The sequence below is a fragment of the Galeopterus variegatus genome, unplaced genomic scaffold (assembly GCF_000696425.1).
Source record: "Galeopterus variegatus unplaced genomic scaffold, G_variegatus-3.0.2 Scaffold882, whole genome shotgun sequence".
NCBI lineage: Eukaryota > Metazoa > Chordata > Mammalia > Dermoptera > Cynocephalidae > Galeopterus > Galeopterus variegatus.
This window is the reverse complement of record NW_007726993.1, coordinates 58,609-71,989: the sequence shown is the minus strand read 5'-3', so window position 1 is coordinate 71,989 and position 13,381 is coordinate 58,609. Positions and strand designations below refer to the sequence as shown.

Here is a 13,381-nt window from a genome sequence, read left to right as displayed (position 1 = left end):
CCCTTCCACTTCCCCAACATCCCATAAACACCCCAAAAGTCATTAAACAATAACTTACATTCTCATTTCATTAGAAAATTAGGTAAAATGTAGATTACAAAACCAAGCCTAAAATAAATTTGCAGAATTAGATTGTGTTCGAGAAACCAGTCACAATTTAATTGGATTAGATTTCAACACAGAGATGATTGTGTTTCTCTGAATAACCTTAATTTAGGAAGATTACATTCTTCCAATATGTGGAAAGACAACAAATAACACTTTCTTCTCTCAGTCACTGAGGAAGAAATCTCTCTTGCTGGGCCAACACTATTTCTTTTTTGCTGCTATTTTCCCTTCTCCTTTCCTTGGTTTCCCCTTTCCACGAAGCTTCTTTAGACGCCTTTGCTCATCCTTGTAGAGGCCGAGAAAACAGAGTGTCCCCATGAGTGCAAAGTAAGTATTGTGGTCTGGATACTGGTCATAAGTCTCCTTCCTCTTGTTCAAAGGGTGTTCACTAAACAGTTTCACTACTTTCATGGATTTAGAATCAGTAGACCTGACAACTTCACCAAATAGCCAGGCACTCAGAAGAGACATATGTAAGGCATATTCTGAAAGTGAAGACATTTCTTGAAAAGCAAGGATCAAGAGTCCCTGGACCTGACCTTCCTCCCCATGCACCCCTGTTCCGGAAGAACTGTTCAGCCTCTCAATTTTTAAGTCTAAAAAAGATGTAACTGATCCCATTTCTAGAGCAGAAAAGTAAGGATTTTCTCTTTTGGAAGTTTTCAGACTTAGGGTTTCTAGCTGTGGGTCTTTGAGTAACCAACTTAATCTGTCTTAGCCTTATTTTCTGTATTGTAAAAAGAAGATAATATGAGGGTACTTCACAAAGTTATACAAAAATAGAATTAAAAGATAATACAAATCTTTCATGAACTTTTTCAAGTTCCCTTGTAGCACCTACCTCATATGTTTCTTGTGAGGATTAATATACCTCAGTTGCTTAGAACAGTCCCTGGCACCATGCAAGAGTTAGCTGTTATCAACACTATTACCAAAACTATTAAGTTACAGTTAAAATTAGGTTCGAATTAGAGTTTTAATATTCTTTAAAATAAATTCGGTCCTCTGTTTTTAGAGCCATATTTAGGTCATGCCAGGTCATAGCTGAGAGGCAGATCTTGTTCTGTGCTCAGGTATAACAAGCCGAAATGAAGAGGAAGTTGGGTTCACACCTCTTTTTGAACCACTTCAGAGACTTTAGGGTTTCCTATTCCATACACATCTCTGATGCCAGCAGAGGTCATTACAATCATCGTTGCATCTGTCCATCCATCCATCCATCCATCCATCCATCCATCCAACTTTATTGGTGTTAAGTTACTGAATTAAGTTCTGTGGATACAAGATGAATACACAATTCTGCTGCACCAAGATTATTCTTTCTGCTTTGATCTAGTGCCACAGTCTCGCATCACTTTTTGATTAAAAAGCAGAGGAGAAATTTTTCTTGAGCTTTGGAGTTAGATTTTCTGAAACTTCAGGTGAAACTCTTAGGCCACAATTGTATTCAGTCTTTATATTCCTTGTGGATATTTTGATGTAGAACAAGGGAAGAGGAGAATTTAGCCCAAGGTCTGCCACTCTTGGTTTATGTTTTACTTCACACCTACCTCACGGACCTGTGGGAAGTTCAAGGCAGGATTTTACTATGGAGAAAGGTGGGATTCTAGATTTTTCATTTATCTTCTTGCCATAATAATGTTTATTCTTTTGTTTAATATTTGAGTAATTGCATTTTGTCTGCTGTTTTGAACCCATGTGCTCTAGGAACTAAGGCAGGATGGCACACTTCACTGTTCATGAAAATGTTTGTATGGACAGTCAGACAAAAACATGCCAACCAATTCTGGCTATTTAAAAAATTGTTGGTTTTTTGGGGGGTGGGGTGGGGGTGGGCACTGGCTGGTGCAGGGATTCAAACCCATGACTTTGGCGTTACAAGGCCGCACTCTAACCAACTGAGCTAACCGGTCCACCTCTAGGTGTCTTTATTTCTGGTCCTTATTACTAGACTCAGGATCCACTTTGGATGGCCCAGATTCCATATTGCCTTGGGTGTGTTTGAGAGGTATGAATAGTTATGTTCTGCCGCTTTGCATCTGGACAGATATGTCTTTGGGATTGCTCTGAAAACATGGCTTTTAAATGAGTTCCAGTTTGGTTTGTTTGTTTTTGTTTTGTTTTATTTTGTCTTTATTTAATTCTGCTGAGACCCTTGGGCTTCCTTGGGTTGGATCAAGAGCAATTTGGTTTTCCACAGGTCTAAAGGTTACCTTTTGAAATGATATCCATCCATCTACCCATTCATCCAACATTTACTAAACACCCACTGTTAAGTAAAAAGACCAGTTACTATACCTGAACATTTACCTTTTACAGGTGTTTCAGTGGAAAACTTTGAGAAGTGCTGAATACTGAGAAAGTGAGAGTGAGGAGAGGGGAGAGAGTGAGGGAAGTTTGATTTTTTGGATAATATTGTTTTAACTTCTTACCTCCCATTCAATTTCTTATTAACAGGCCTTTAGAACCCCAAATCTAATTATTAGTTACTCCTTGGTTGGGACAAGGGGAAGAGCCATGGCTCTTGGATGCTCAGAGTTACGGTAAGGAGGAGCCAAGCAATAGCCACACAGGTGAGGGTGGGGCTGGAGTAATTTCAGTCAAGGAGGAAAGCCTTGAGGTTTTAACTCACCCCATAAACATTCAGATAGAAACTCTGACAATAATTATATAATTTCTAGTTCTGAAATCCAGGGATAATAAGCTACTTCCATAGTTAAACTATAATGAATTTAGCTATTTTACTTTGTATCATTTGATTGCTGTGCTGTCTTTATCTTGTACCAGTAGTAAAGATAGGCAAACGATTGTCTGCTTGAATGACAAACAAAATGATTTTTTCTCCCGGAACTTTATTAATTCTTATTTAGGGAAACTTGGCTGGGGCAAAGACAATTGGATCTTAGCCTTATCTTTGAATCCTTGTTGTGACTCCTGATTAATCACTATAATTAGTGATTGGGGATTTCTCTCAGCTCCAGAAGTTTATTTTCTCTGGCTTCTGAAGTTTTGGCAATAGGCAGTCAGGGTAGTTGGCTGAGTAAGACCTTATGTGTATGTTATAGTAATAAAAAAATGTATATGTAGAAAGTGTGATTTCAGAAGTTTTTGGGGGCTGCTTGAAGGGAAGTAATTTTTTTTACATTCAATTTTATTTATATTTATTTTTGTGGGGTACAGTGTGTTGTTTCAATACATGCATATCAATACATGCAGAATGATTCATTTAGGGTAGATAGCATAGTTTTGTCTCTATTAGTTCACCCCTAATCTTCCCCCCGCCATGCCTCCCAGCCTTTAGTAATGATTATTCTATTCTATCCTTTTTTTTTTAAACACACAAAGATTAAAATCCTTATTGCAAAAAGAACTCTTAAAAATGAATTAGAAACATCTAAGCAGCAATTTCGTGAAGGACATGAAGATAAGTCACACGCCCCAAAGAAACACGTGGTTAATAAGTATATTCTTGGATGTGGTTGCAGGTCGGGTCAAGGCTGGGCTGGCCTGGCCCAGCCGGGTCTCAGGATCCCTGGTGCAAAGGGCTAGCTCTGTTGTTGTCCTGGATGTATGGTGGTGGGGGCAGGGCTGAGGCCCTGGCCACATCTCAGAACCCTCCAGTGGGCATTGGGCTGGTTCTGTTGCTGGCCTAGATGAGAAAGTAAATTTGATAACCTTTGTGTATTCAGTTGAGTAAGGTTTGGAAGGATCTATGCAATTCTCTGTTCTTTTTAAGCTTGTGAAGATTGTCTTTTTTAAGAAACTCTACGAAACCTTAGCAGTCTTTATGTGTCTAAAAATTCCCATTCCTTATCATCTTGCTTTAGAAAGCAAATATGTTTGAGAATATGCTTTTAAAGATAATTTCAATTTTTATTTAGTTTTTACGTAGCTGTGTGTCATATATGTTCTAGGTACTGGTGATATAATGGTGGGAAAAGTAAGATGGTTCTTGCCCTCACAGAGCTTACAGTTTTCTTGGGGAAGATAGACATTAATCAAAGGCTTCCAACAGAAAAAAAGCCCATATTATCTAAGGTAGAGAGTTTTATCCAAGACTTAATTAGTGGTAATTTGAATCACTTGGCATAATCATTTGTCACAGCTTGTCCCTGATCTTTGAGTCTAGGAGTAGCACTGGGTGAGTTATATACAGTCAGTCACATTCCTTGTCTTTCCTCATGTGCAGGAATCCCAGTTTTCAGAAGCTGTACTGCTCTCTAGTCTGGAACAAGGAGCAGAATGCTGTGTCTCAAAAAAAGTGACGTCAAGGAAGATGCACCCAGGTGAGTGTTTGAAGAACGAGCAGCTGGAATTAACCAACATTTCTGATTTTTAAGATATGGTGAATTAGAGCAGTTATGCCAGTGGCCTTTTATATAGATACTAAATTCCTTAAAACCTAGCAGTAGGTCTTAGGGTTTTTGATTATGATCTATACCACTAAATTTGCCTTAGTGTAAATGTTTGCCTTGAAGCAAAGGGCTACTTGAAAGTATGGGCTCTAGAGCCAGTCTTCTGGATTTGAACCCCAGTTCCCCCACTGATTAACTCTGTGATCGTGGGCAAGTTACTTCTCTGTGCTTTAGTCCACCTGTAAAATGAAGATAATAATAGTAATAATGTCATAAGGTACTATTATGTAAGGATAATTCTATGTTACCTATTTCATTGATTTTCTTTGATGTGCGTTTTTTCATGTTTTAGGAATCTTTGAAAATGGGAATGTCTTGAAGCTGATGCCAGCTTACAGTCTTTTCTGACCAGGTGGCAGTGGTGATAAAGTCATTACCTGTGCATTTGCAAACATCAAAAGCATAAGCATCAAAACTTGCAGAATGGGTGTCGATGGGTTGAAAGAAAATCTTGGAGATAATAGGGGAGTGCTGTTTTAACTTCCCGGAATGAAATGGTTGTAGGGAAAGTAGTGAATAAAGTATATTCTGCCACATTCCTGAAGAGGAGCCACGGTAAGCTAGGTTACACATAATTGCAAAACTGACATCAAAGCCTAGCACCAATGTCTTTTAATACATTTATGGCTTCTTTTAAGAAATGCTGTATCCCAGTGCTCATGATGGCACAGAGGGCAATATTCTAAATTGACAACTCTGAGTCAAAATGTGGTGTGAGCCACAGGCTGGCCCGCAAAAGCAATTCTAATGAAAAAAACTCACATACTTAAATAGACGTGTTAAACTATTGAATAAAGAAATAACTGAATTTGGGACTTTAGCTTAAAAAGGTGAAGGTGGCTTGATGTAGGGAAGAGATGTGGTGCTGAGTTATGGAGATAAGAGCAAAATGCACAAAAATCTGGGGAAATTTCATGTCAGTTACTTCCATAACAGAGCTGTGGCCAAAAAGAAGAATGTGGAGTGAATGAGTATGATGTACACTATGAATCATATACGATTACTCCATAGTTTGCTACGTTCAGTTACATTAGTGTGCTTAAGTTCAGATGCTGTTAGTTGGTGGTGCAAGGCAGTAACATTCTGAAAAAATTACATATGAACCATTGCAACTTCTGTGTAATGATGGCTTCATTCCCCTATATGCTAGTCACATGGAGCTAATTTGAGTTATAGACACATGCTTTACAGCAGAATAGACTGAACTTTACACTGTCCCCTAATAACCTGGCCAATTAGGTGCTATTCACATTTTACAGATAAGAAAATGGATCGAGGATCAGAAACTTCCTTTTGGTCGCATGTTTGGTGAATGATGATGATGCTAGAAATCAATTCAGGTCTTCCTAACTCCAGAGCCCATGGTTTTTTATATTTACATCACAAAGCCTTCTTCAACCAGATTTCTCTTATTCCTCACATCCTCTTCCCCCATAATTATCTCCCAAAATAATCATTCCATTTTCTGGATGAACTCCTAGCCGAGTCTCCATCTGGCTAAGGTTTTGGAATGTGGCAAGTAAGCAGAAGCAAACAATAGTTGATTTTTAAAAAGTGTTTTCTAAAGTTGCTTGGTAAGTTTGCCTCTCAAATTACTATGTTTAATTAGTAACTGGATTTCCTGAGATTATAAGGTCAATGTCTATCTCTGGACAAAAACTGCCATGAGATCTACAGAATGTTAGGTTTGCATTTTGAAGAGCCTTTCAAAACTAAATTGCATTATGTAGGTAAACTGCCACCAGATGTCATCAAGTGCCTTGAGCATATGATCTGACCTATATGAAAGGTCTGATTGTCATAAATATTCCATTTATTTAGAGAAACAAAGTTATTACAAATAGAACTTTCTGTTTTTTTTTTTTTTAAAAAGATGACCGGTAATGGGATCTTAACCCTTGGCTTTGGTGTTGTCAGCACCATGCTCAGCCAGTGAGCAAACCGTCCATCCCTATATAGGATCCGAACCCGTGGCCTTGGTGTTATCAGCACCGCACTCTACCGAGTGAGCCACGGGCCGGCCCAAACTTTCTGTTAAACAAGTACTATAAGTCTAAATTATTGTGTGGTATACACAAAGATGTTATTTGCAGAGCAAGCTTTTCAAATAAATGACTAAATTATCATTTATTTATTGAAGACATGGTAGATGATAAGCATTTTGCTAAATGCTGTATTTATATGGTTTTATTTTATAATTACAATATCATAGTCTCTGTTTTATTGATGTGGATTTATTGAGGTTCAGAGAAGTTAAATGACTTGCCCAAGGTAATTGTTGACCTAAAAAAGAAACTGAGATCAAATATATAAAGTAGGGTTTATTTGGGCCAGGACATTGCAGTAGGAATACATGTGCCATAATAAACTATGTGCATAGGAGCCTGGCTGGTTAGCTCTGTGGGTTAGAGTGCAGTGCTATAACACTAAGGTTAAGAGTTTGGATCCCTATACTGGCCAGCTGCCAAAAAAAAACCCCCCAAAACAAAACTATGTGCATAAAGGAAGACAAAGGTTTTTAAAGGCAAACAAGAAAATTTTTACATAATTTGGTTTTAAACAAGGAGAACATTGGTTACAGGGACTTAACAAAGGAGTTGATGCCAGTTCATTAGTGGAGGCAGTGTCAAGCAAGTGTTCTTGTACATCTGGCTAACTGTCCTTGTGACTCATGTAGCAAGTTGTGGTTGGAAAAGTCCTTGGCAAAAGTTTTTGTTACAGGCATATATGTGTAAATCTTTGTAATGGTTCTTATAGGCATGTATGTGTGAATGCCCTCCCTTCTCAGCCTTCTGGCTTTATTTTTTATTAGAGTTTGTCACACATGGCTACATTTTGATTCTGACATCATACATCTAGTAAGTTTTGAACATAGCCAGGTAGTAGTTAAGTAATGGAACCAGAATTCAAACTTTGGTCAAACTGATAACATAGCCTCTGATCTTTCCACTATTTGAAACTGCTTATGTTTGAAGAGACCTTAGAGGTCGTTTTCTTCAACTTTGGACTTCATGCTCCAATCCCTTCTCCCCCATACCAAACACATGGTAATTCAGCTTCTCTATAAATGTTCATGATGTGGTCTCCTACATTGTTGTGTGGATCTAATTATTTTGAAAGGTCTTTATATTAGGCTATATATATGCCTCCCTTTAACTTTTGTTAATAGATTCTACTTCTGCCTTCAAGACAGATAAACAATATTCCAGATGATAGCTCTTCAAGTAAATTAAACAATGTGTGTTTCTCCTTAGCCATTGTTGGTATTTCTAATAGTTGTGCCATACTATTGGCCCATATTGAGCTTGTGGTGAACTAAACCTTAGGTCTCTTTTCCATGGCAGGTCAAGTTTTTAGTCTCACCCATCCTCTTCCTGTGCATTTGAACCTGGGTGCCTTGTAATACATTTCTTCTTTCTCTCGGGTGCGTTGTACAAAATCAATTTCCTTTTTCTTTCTTTCTCTTTGTGACTTCTGAGTGAGTACAACATTGCCTTTTCTTTGCTTATTTACTTTATCATAGAATTTCCAAAGTTTATCTTGGTTATAACTCCTGATTTGGTGGCTTCATCTGATATTAGGCCCCTTAGAGTAATTTTCCTTTGAATCCAGAGCCTTCTAACCTTATAAAAATGGAAATGTTTTCTTTCTTCCTCTAAGTCTTCTTATATCATTCTTGGGGTAGAAGCAGGAAAAAGAGTTAAAATTGTTACAAAGTATGAAAAAATATCTCAGGACTAGGTTCCCTAGAATTTGGAAAAGTTTCTTTGTGACTATTTTTTTTTTCCTTTTTGGAAAACATTTCTACTTTTTTCGATTAGGAAATTCATTTGGTTGTGCATTCAGTAGCTAATTGCATGGGTAATAGGTTGTGTTTAGCAAGTACTTACTATTTGAAATCACAAATCATAATCTAAATGCCCACAAGAATTCAACCCCAATTGTCTAATGTAAATGAGTGACTCTGGCCAGGTGTAAGCAATAGGGAGAGTTGCAAACTGAAGTGAACTGAGTCTTTGCTCAGTCCTCACTGGTTGGTTTCATGTAGTAAAGCAGACCTAATACTTACAGATCTTCTAGGTTTTCAGGACAAGATAGAAGTCAGGATATTTTATTTTTGGGAAATCTTATTTTTAAATGTTGGCAATTAATTAAAAAAAATTTTTTTTAACAGTGCCAAACAGGCTTCTGGAAGCCTTGCCAGTTCTTGCAACCTCATATCTGACTTAATGACTACCATCTGCCAGTCTTGATACAATTTTTCTTTACAAAGCCAATATATCAAAATTTAATATTTTTTTAGGTCATACTAGTTTCTGTGTATTAAGATTTGCTCAAACTTTTTACTTTGAAAATTTTCAAACCAATGAAAAGGGTGAATGAATAATATAGTGATGCCCTAAGCCTTTGTTCTGGACATGGTGAATTAGATTTACCAGTTGTTAACATTTTGTCATACTTGCTTTATTGCTCCTATTTTGTTGGAACAATTGAAAGTTGCAGAAATTATGACATTTTACCCTTATTTTGTCACATACTTCCTAAGAATAAGAATATTCTCCTACAGAACGATAATGCTGTTACCGCATCTAAAAAATCTAACATTGATGACAACAATATTTAATAAATCTGTGTTCAAATCTGTCATTTTTCTTTTTGGTTGCCCAGCATCAGCCTTTACCTCCTTCCCAAAGCATCCTGATTTTACTTTTGGGTAATTCCTCCATCATATGTGGAAATAGTGTCTGCCTCTGTCCATGAAAGTCTAAAAGGTAGGTTACTCCTTACTGTCTCTCATTGTGGCTCACAAAGGGGTGGGCAGTTGCCGTGGCTTTGGCTAATCAGGTGTTTTTAGGAACTTTGATCCTGATAAAAATTTTTGGAGGTGGTTGGAGGTGAATTCATTGCAGTGAAGGATGTTATTGCATGGTTAGGTTACTCTTTTTTTCTTTTAGTTATGCTATCTTTATTTTATTAGGCTTTTCTTGCTATGTTATTATTTGTTATGATTCCTGCTGCCTAGCACCATTAATTCTTCCCTATTTTCCAACCCTCATTTTCCAGCCTTTTATTAATTCTGTAAACCTCAATAATTTTCCTTTTTGCTTAAACAGACTAGTATTAGGTTCTTGTAACCAAGAACCCTGATACAATTATTACTGGCAAATATAGCAAAACTACTGACTTTTATATATGTTGGCTTTTCTTCTTTAAAAAACAAATATCTTTTATTTACACAGCACCCAAAATTTACCAAGAGCTTCACATCTATGATCTCTTTGACATATCAGCATATGTTATTTTTATATTAGGCCATCTCTCTGAAGACTCAGTTTCAATGCTTGTCCTGAATTTTAGATGTTAATTCCAATAGTTTTCCCAGCCTCAGATTTTCTGGCTGTTCAGATGAACTGCAAGCAATCTATAAAGAAACAATTTTGTCTCTTATTTTCTAAAATTTATATGTCTTGTTTCTTGTTTTTGTCTTATTGCATTGGGTAAGACATCCAGAAAAATACTGAATGAAAGCAGTAATAGTAGACATCCTTCAAGAATGATATTTGCTATAGTTTTTTTTTCTTTTTTAATACCTATAAAACTCCCTTATATTTCTAGATGGCTAAGCATTTTTAAAAGAAATGGGTGTTGAAATTTATGAAATGCCTTTCCAGCAGCAATTACAGTGATTGTGGGTTTTCTCTTTTCCTAAAGTCAAACTATCCTTGCATTTCAATGGTGGTAGTAGTGGTGATGATGATAATATTGATAGCTAATGTTTATTAAACATTTATTATATACCATTCAGTGTTCTTAGTTCTTTATGTTCAACTCACCACCATAACCCTGTGAGATGGCTACTACTGCATTATTACCATTTAGTTTTACAGATGAGGAAAATGAGACACTGAAAAGTTTAAAAACTTGTCACCAAATTAGCCACTTCTTGAGCATGACAGTATTATCTGTTTAGAACTCGGCTGATTTTAGTTTTCTTGCTCTTATTTTGTGTGCTATCATCCATTTTTAATATAAAGAATATGTTTTTCTTGAAGCATTAGTTTGGGGTGCTCTCTTTTTCTGTGCTCTGCTGTTTCCTATTTCATTTTCTAGTTTTGCTGGTATTATATTTATCAACTATGAGCACTTACTTGGGTTAGGCACTATGCAAAACCCTTCACGTTAGTTTATTCATTCCACACAGTTAAGAAAATACACTATTCATATTTACTAGGGTTTTCTTTTGATGTTATTTGTCCGAAGTTACACAGCTAATATGGACAGATAAGAGTATCTAGACTATCTGACTTTAGAGCTCGTGTATACTTTTAACTTCTCTACTAAACTCTCTTCCCTCTATCTCCTCTGTACAATAAAATTTCCACAAGCTAGACTGTACCTTTTCTGTTTTCTTCATTTCATGGCACTCTGCTTTAATCCTTTTCTTTGCATTGCCTATGTATTATAGTTTCCTCAGTTTTAAGGTTGTGAAACCTTTGGTGGAGATTAGAAACACTTGTTGTTCATTTTCTTTGACTCAGGAATTTTATTTATAGATTAAACCTAAAAAAAAATTACACAAATGGGAAAATATTCTATATAAAAGGGGATATATGGTGCTATTGTTTTTAAAGGAAAAATTAGAAGCAATCTATATGCCTATTATAGGTAATTATTTAAAATAAGTTATCTTTTCAAAGATAGTGCCAATCATCTATTAAGCTATTATTATGTATTAGACATTCTGAAAATTCTTTTTAGGCATTGTTTTATTTAATTATCACATATTTATCATAGATGTTATAATCCCCTTTCTCAGTTAATGAGAGAGAGAGATTAAATAATTTGCCCAAGGAGCCACGCTAGCACATGGTGAAGTCGGGATTCAAACTCATGACTCTCTCAATCTAAAAGAGATGCTCATAGCCACTTCATTTTAATCCATGTACTAGAATACCAGGAAGCAAATAAAAATAATGGTGTAGATCTAAATTTGGAGCATGGAAAATACCTATTATATATTGAAGTCAAAAGCAGATTATCAAATAGCATGTATTGAATGAGTATATATTGGTACTATCTGCATCTTTTGCGTTACCAACAGAAAAAAAAACAAAACAAAACATTGCTTTATTTTTGAAAAGAAATGTCTAAATCGTAAGGTGTCATGTGCAGAACCCTAAGGTAAATAATCTTAAAAACAAAACTCTTAAGGCCCCTTAATCCTAATTCTGATCTTACAATGAAAAATAAGATAACTGCATTTTCTCTTCATTCTTTCAGGTTTTGAAATAAGAAGTGAGAAGGAAGACAACAATATAGAAAAGAACATTCTTGAACTGTTGCTGGATAATGCATTTTTAGCTTCTGGACAGTATTATCAAAGAAAGACTTTGCTTTTGAATGTGAAATGACATCCATGGAACATCGGCAGAGAAAGTTCATCCCTAAGGAGGGCACTTTAAGGTTATTTGCAAGTCATGAGGGGTCTTGGAACATATATATGTTCTAAGTGTGATAGGAATATTACTCAACGCTCACAACTTCTTAAGTATCAGCTGATCTGCACAAGAGATAAACACTATTATTGCCCAGACTGTGGGAAAAGTTTCAGTAACAGTCCAGACTTTATTAGTCACTAGTAAACTCACACTGGGGAGAAGCCCTATAAATGCCCTGACTGTGAGCAGTCCTTCAGCTAGAACTCAGCCTTCATCACCCATCGGAGGGTACACACTGGTGAAAACCCAAACTACTGTGAAGAATGTGGCAAGAACTTCAGCAAGAGCTCCAATCTCCCTACCCTTGAGAGAACACACATGGGGAGAAGCCTTCCAAGTGCTGTGAGTCGTGGAAGACCTTCAGCTAGATTTTTAGCCTGATTGTCCATGAGGGACTTCACAGTGGGGAGAAGCCCTGAGTATCAGGAGTGTGGGGAGAACTTCAGCTATGCTCCAACTTGCTCCAGCACCAGAGGATGCACACTGGCAAGAGGCCCCACACATCTTCAGAGTGTGGTCAGAGGTTCAGTTGCAGCTCCCAAGTTGTGATGCATCAGACGACCGAGAAGGGAGAGAGACCATATTGTTGCTTCCAGTACGGGAAAAGCTTCAGTTTTTTTCTATGCAACAAAGAGCCCACAGAAGAGGAAGAACTTACAAGAGTTAAGTTTGTGGGAAAAGCTTCAATTGGAGCTCGCTTCTCATTGTTCATCAGAACCCACACTAGGAGGATACCTTACGAATGTCCCACTTGTGGGAAAGGTTTTAGCAACAGTTCAATTGTACCATTCATCAGAAAACTCATTCTTGGTAAAAACTGTTAATGTGAACAATATTGAAAAAGGCCTTGTAACCACTAGTGCCTTAATGGACCAGTTATAGGGCAGGAATCCTGATTGCTTTAGAGTGAAACAATGTTTCTCTCTCTAAAACCTATATAAAAAGTCAATTTCTGAATTATAATTAGCACATCTTTCCAAAGATAGCAGATGTTTTAAATCTGAAGTTGTTTTTTTATTGATTAGATGAAAGGAGACTTGGATTTTACTCTTGATTCAGTCTTAAACTGCCATCTTAAATTTCTCTCTCTCTGTGCTACTCTTTGGTTAGCCTTTTTGAATATTTAGAGAAAGATTTTTACATATACCAAGTTGTCCAGGAGATGTGTGTGTGTGTGTGTGTGTTGTGTGAAATATACATTTGTTCTTTGTCCCATATCCTGCCATACAGCTCCTAAAACCCTTAGAATCTCCAAAGTTATGTGTCTTTTTGTATGCTAATAAGTTGGCTGATGAGTGTGTGTGTGTGTGTGTGTTGTGTGAAATATACATTTGTTCTTTGTCCCATATCCTGCCATAC

The 13,381-nt window shown here is 36.7% G+C and overlaps 1 long non-coding RNA gene and 1 pseudogene across 1 annotated transcript; one reads left to right on the top strand and one right to left on the bottom strand.

The window, feature by feature from the left end:
• Positions 1–309: 309 nt before the first annotated feature.
• LOC103590818 lies at positions 310–609 on the bottom strand (annotated as a pseudogene).
• Positions 610–4,311: 3,702 nt separating this feature from the next.
• On the top strand, positions 4,312–12,079 carry LOC103590817. Its single transcript, XR_550511.1, has 4 exons — positions 4,312–4,394; positions 4,816–5,078; positions 9,192–9,295; positions 11,805–12,079. It is a non-coding gene; the product is annotated as an uncharacterized LOC103590817 (long non-coding RNA).
• The last annotated feature ends 1,302 nt before the right edge of the window (positions 12,080–13,381 follow it).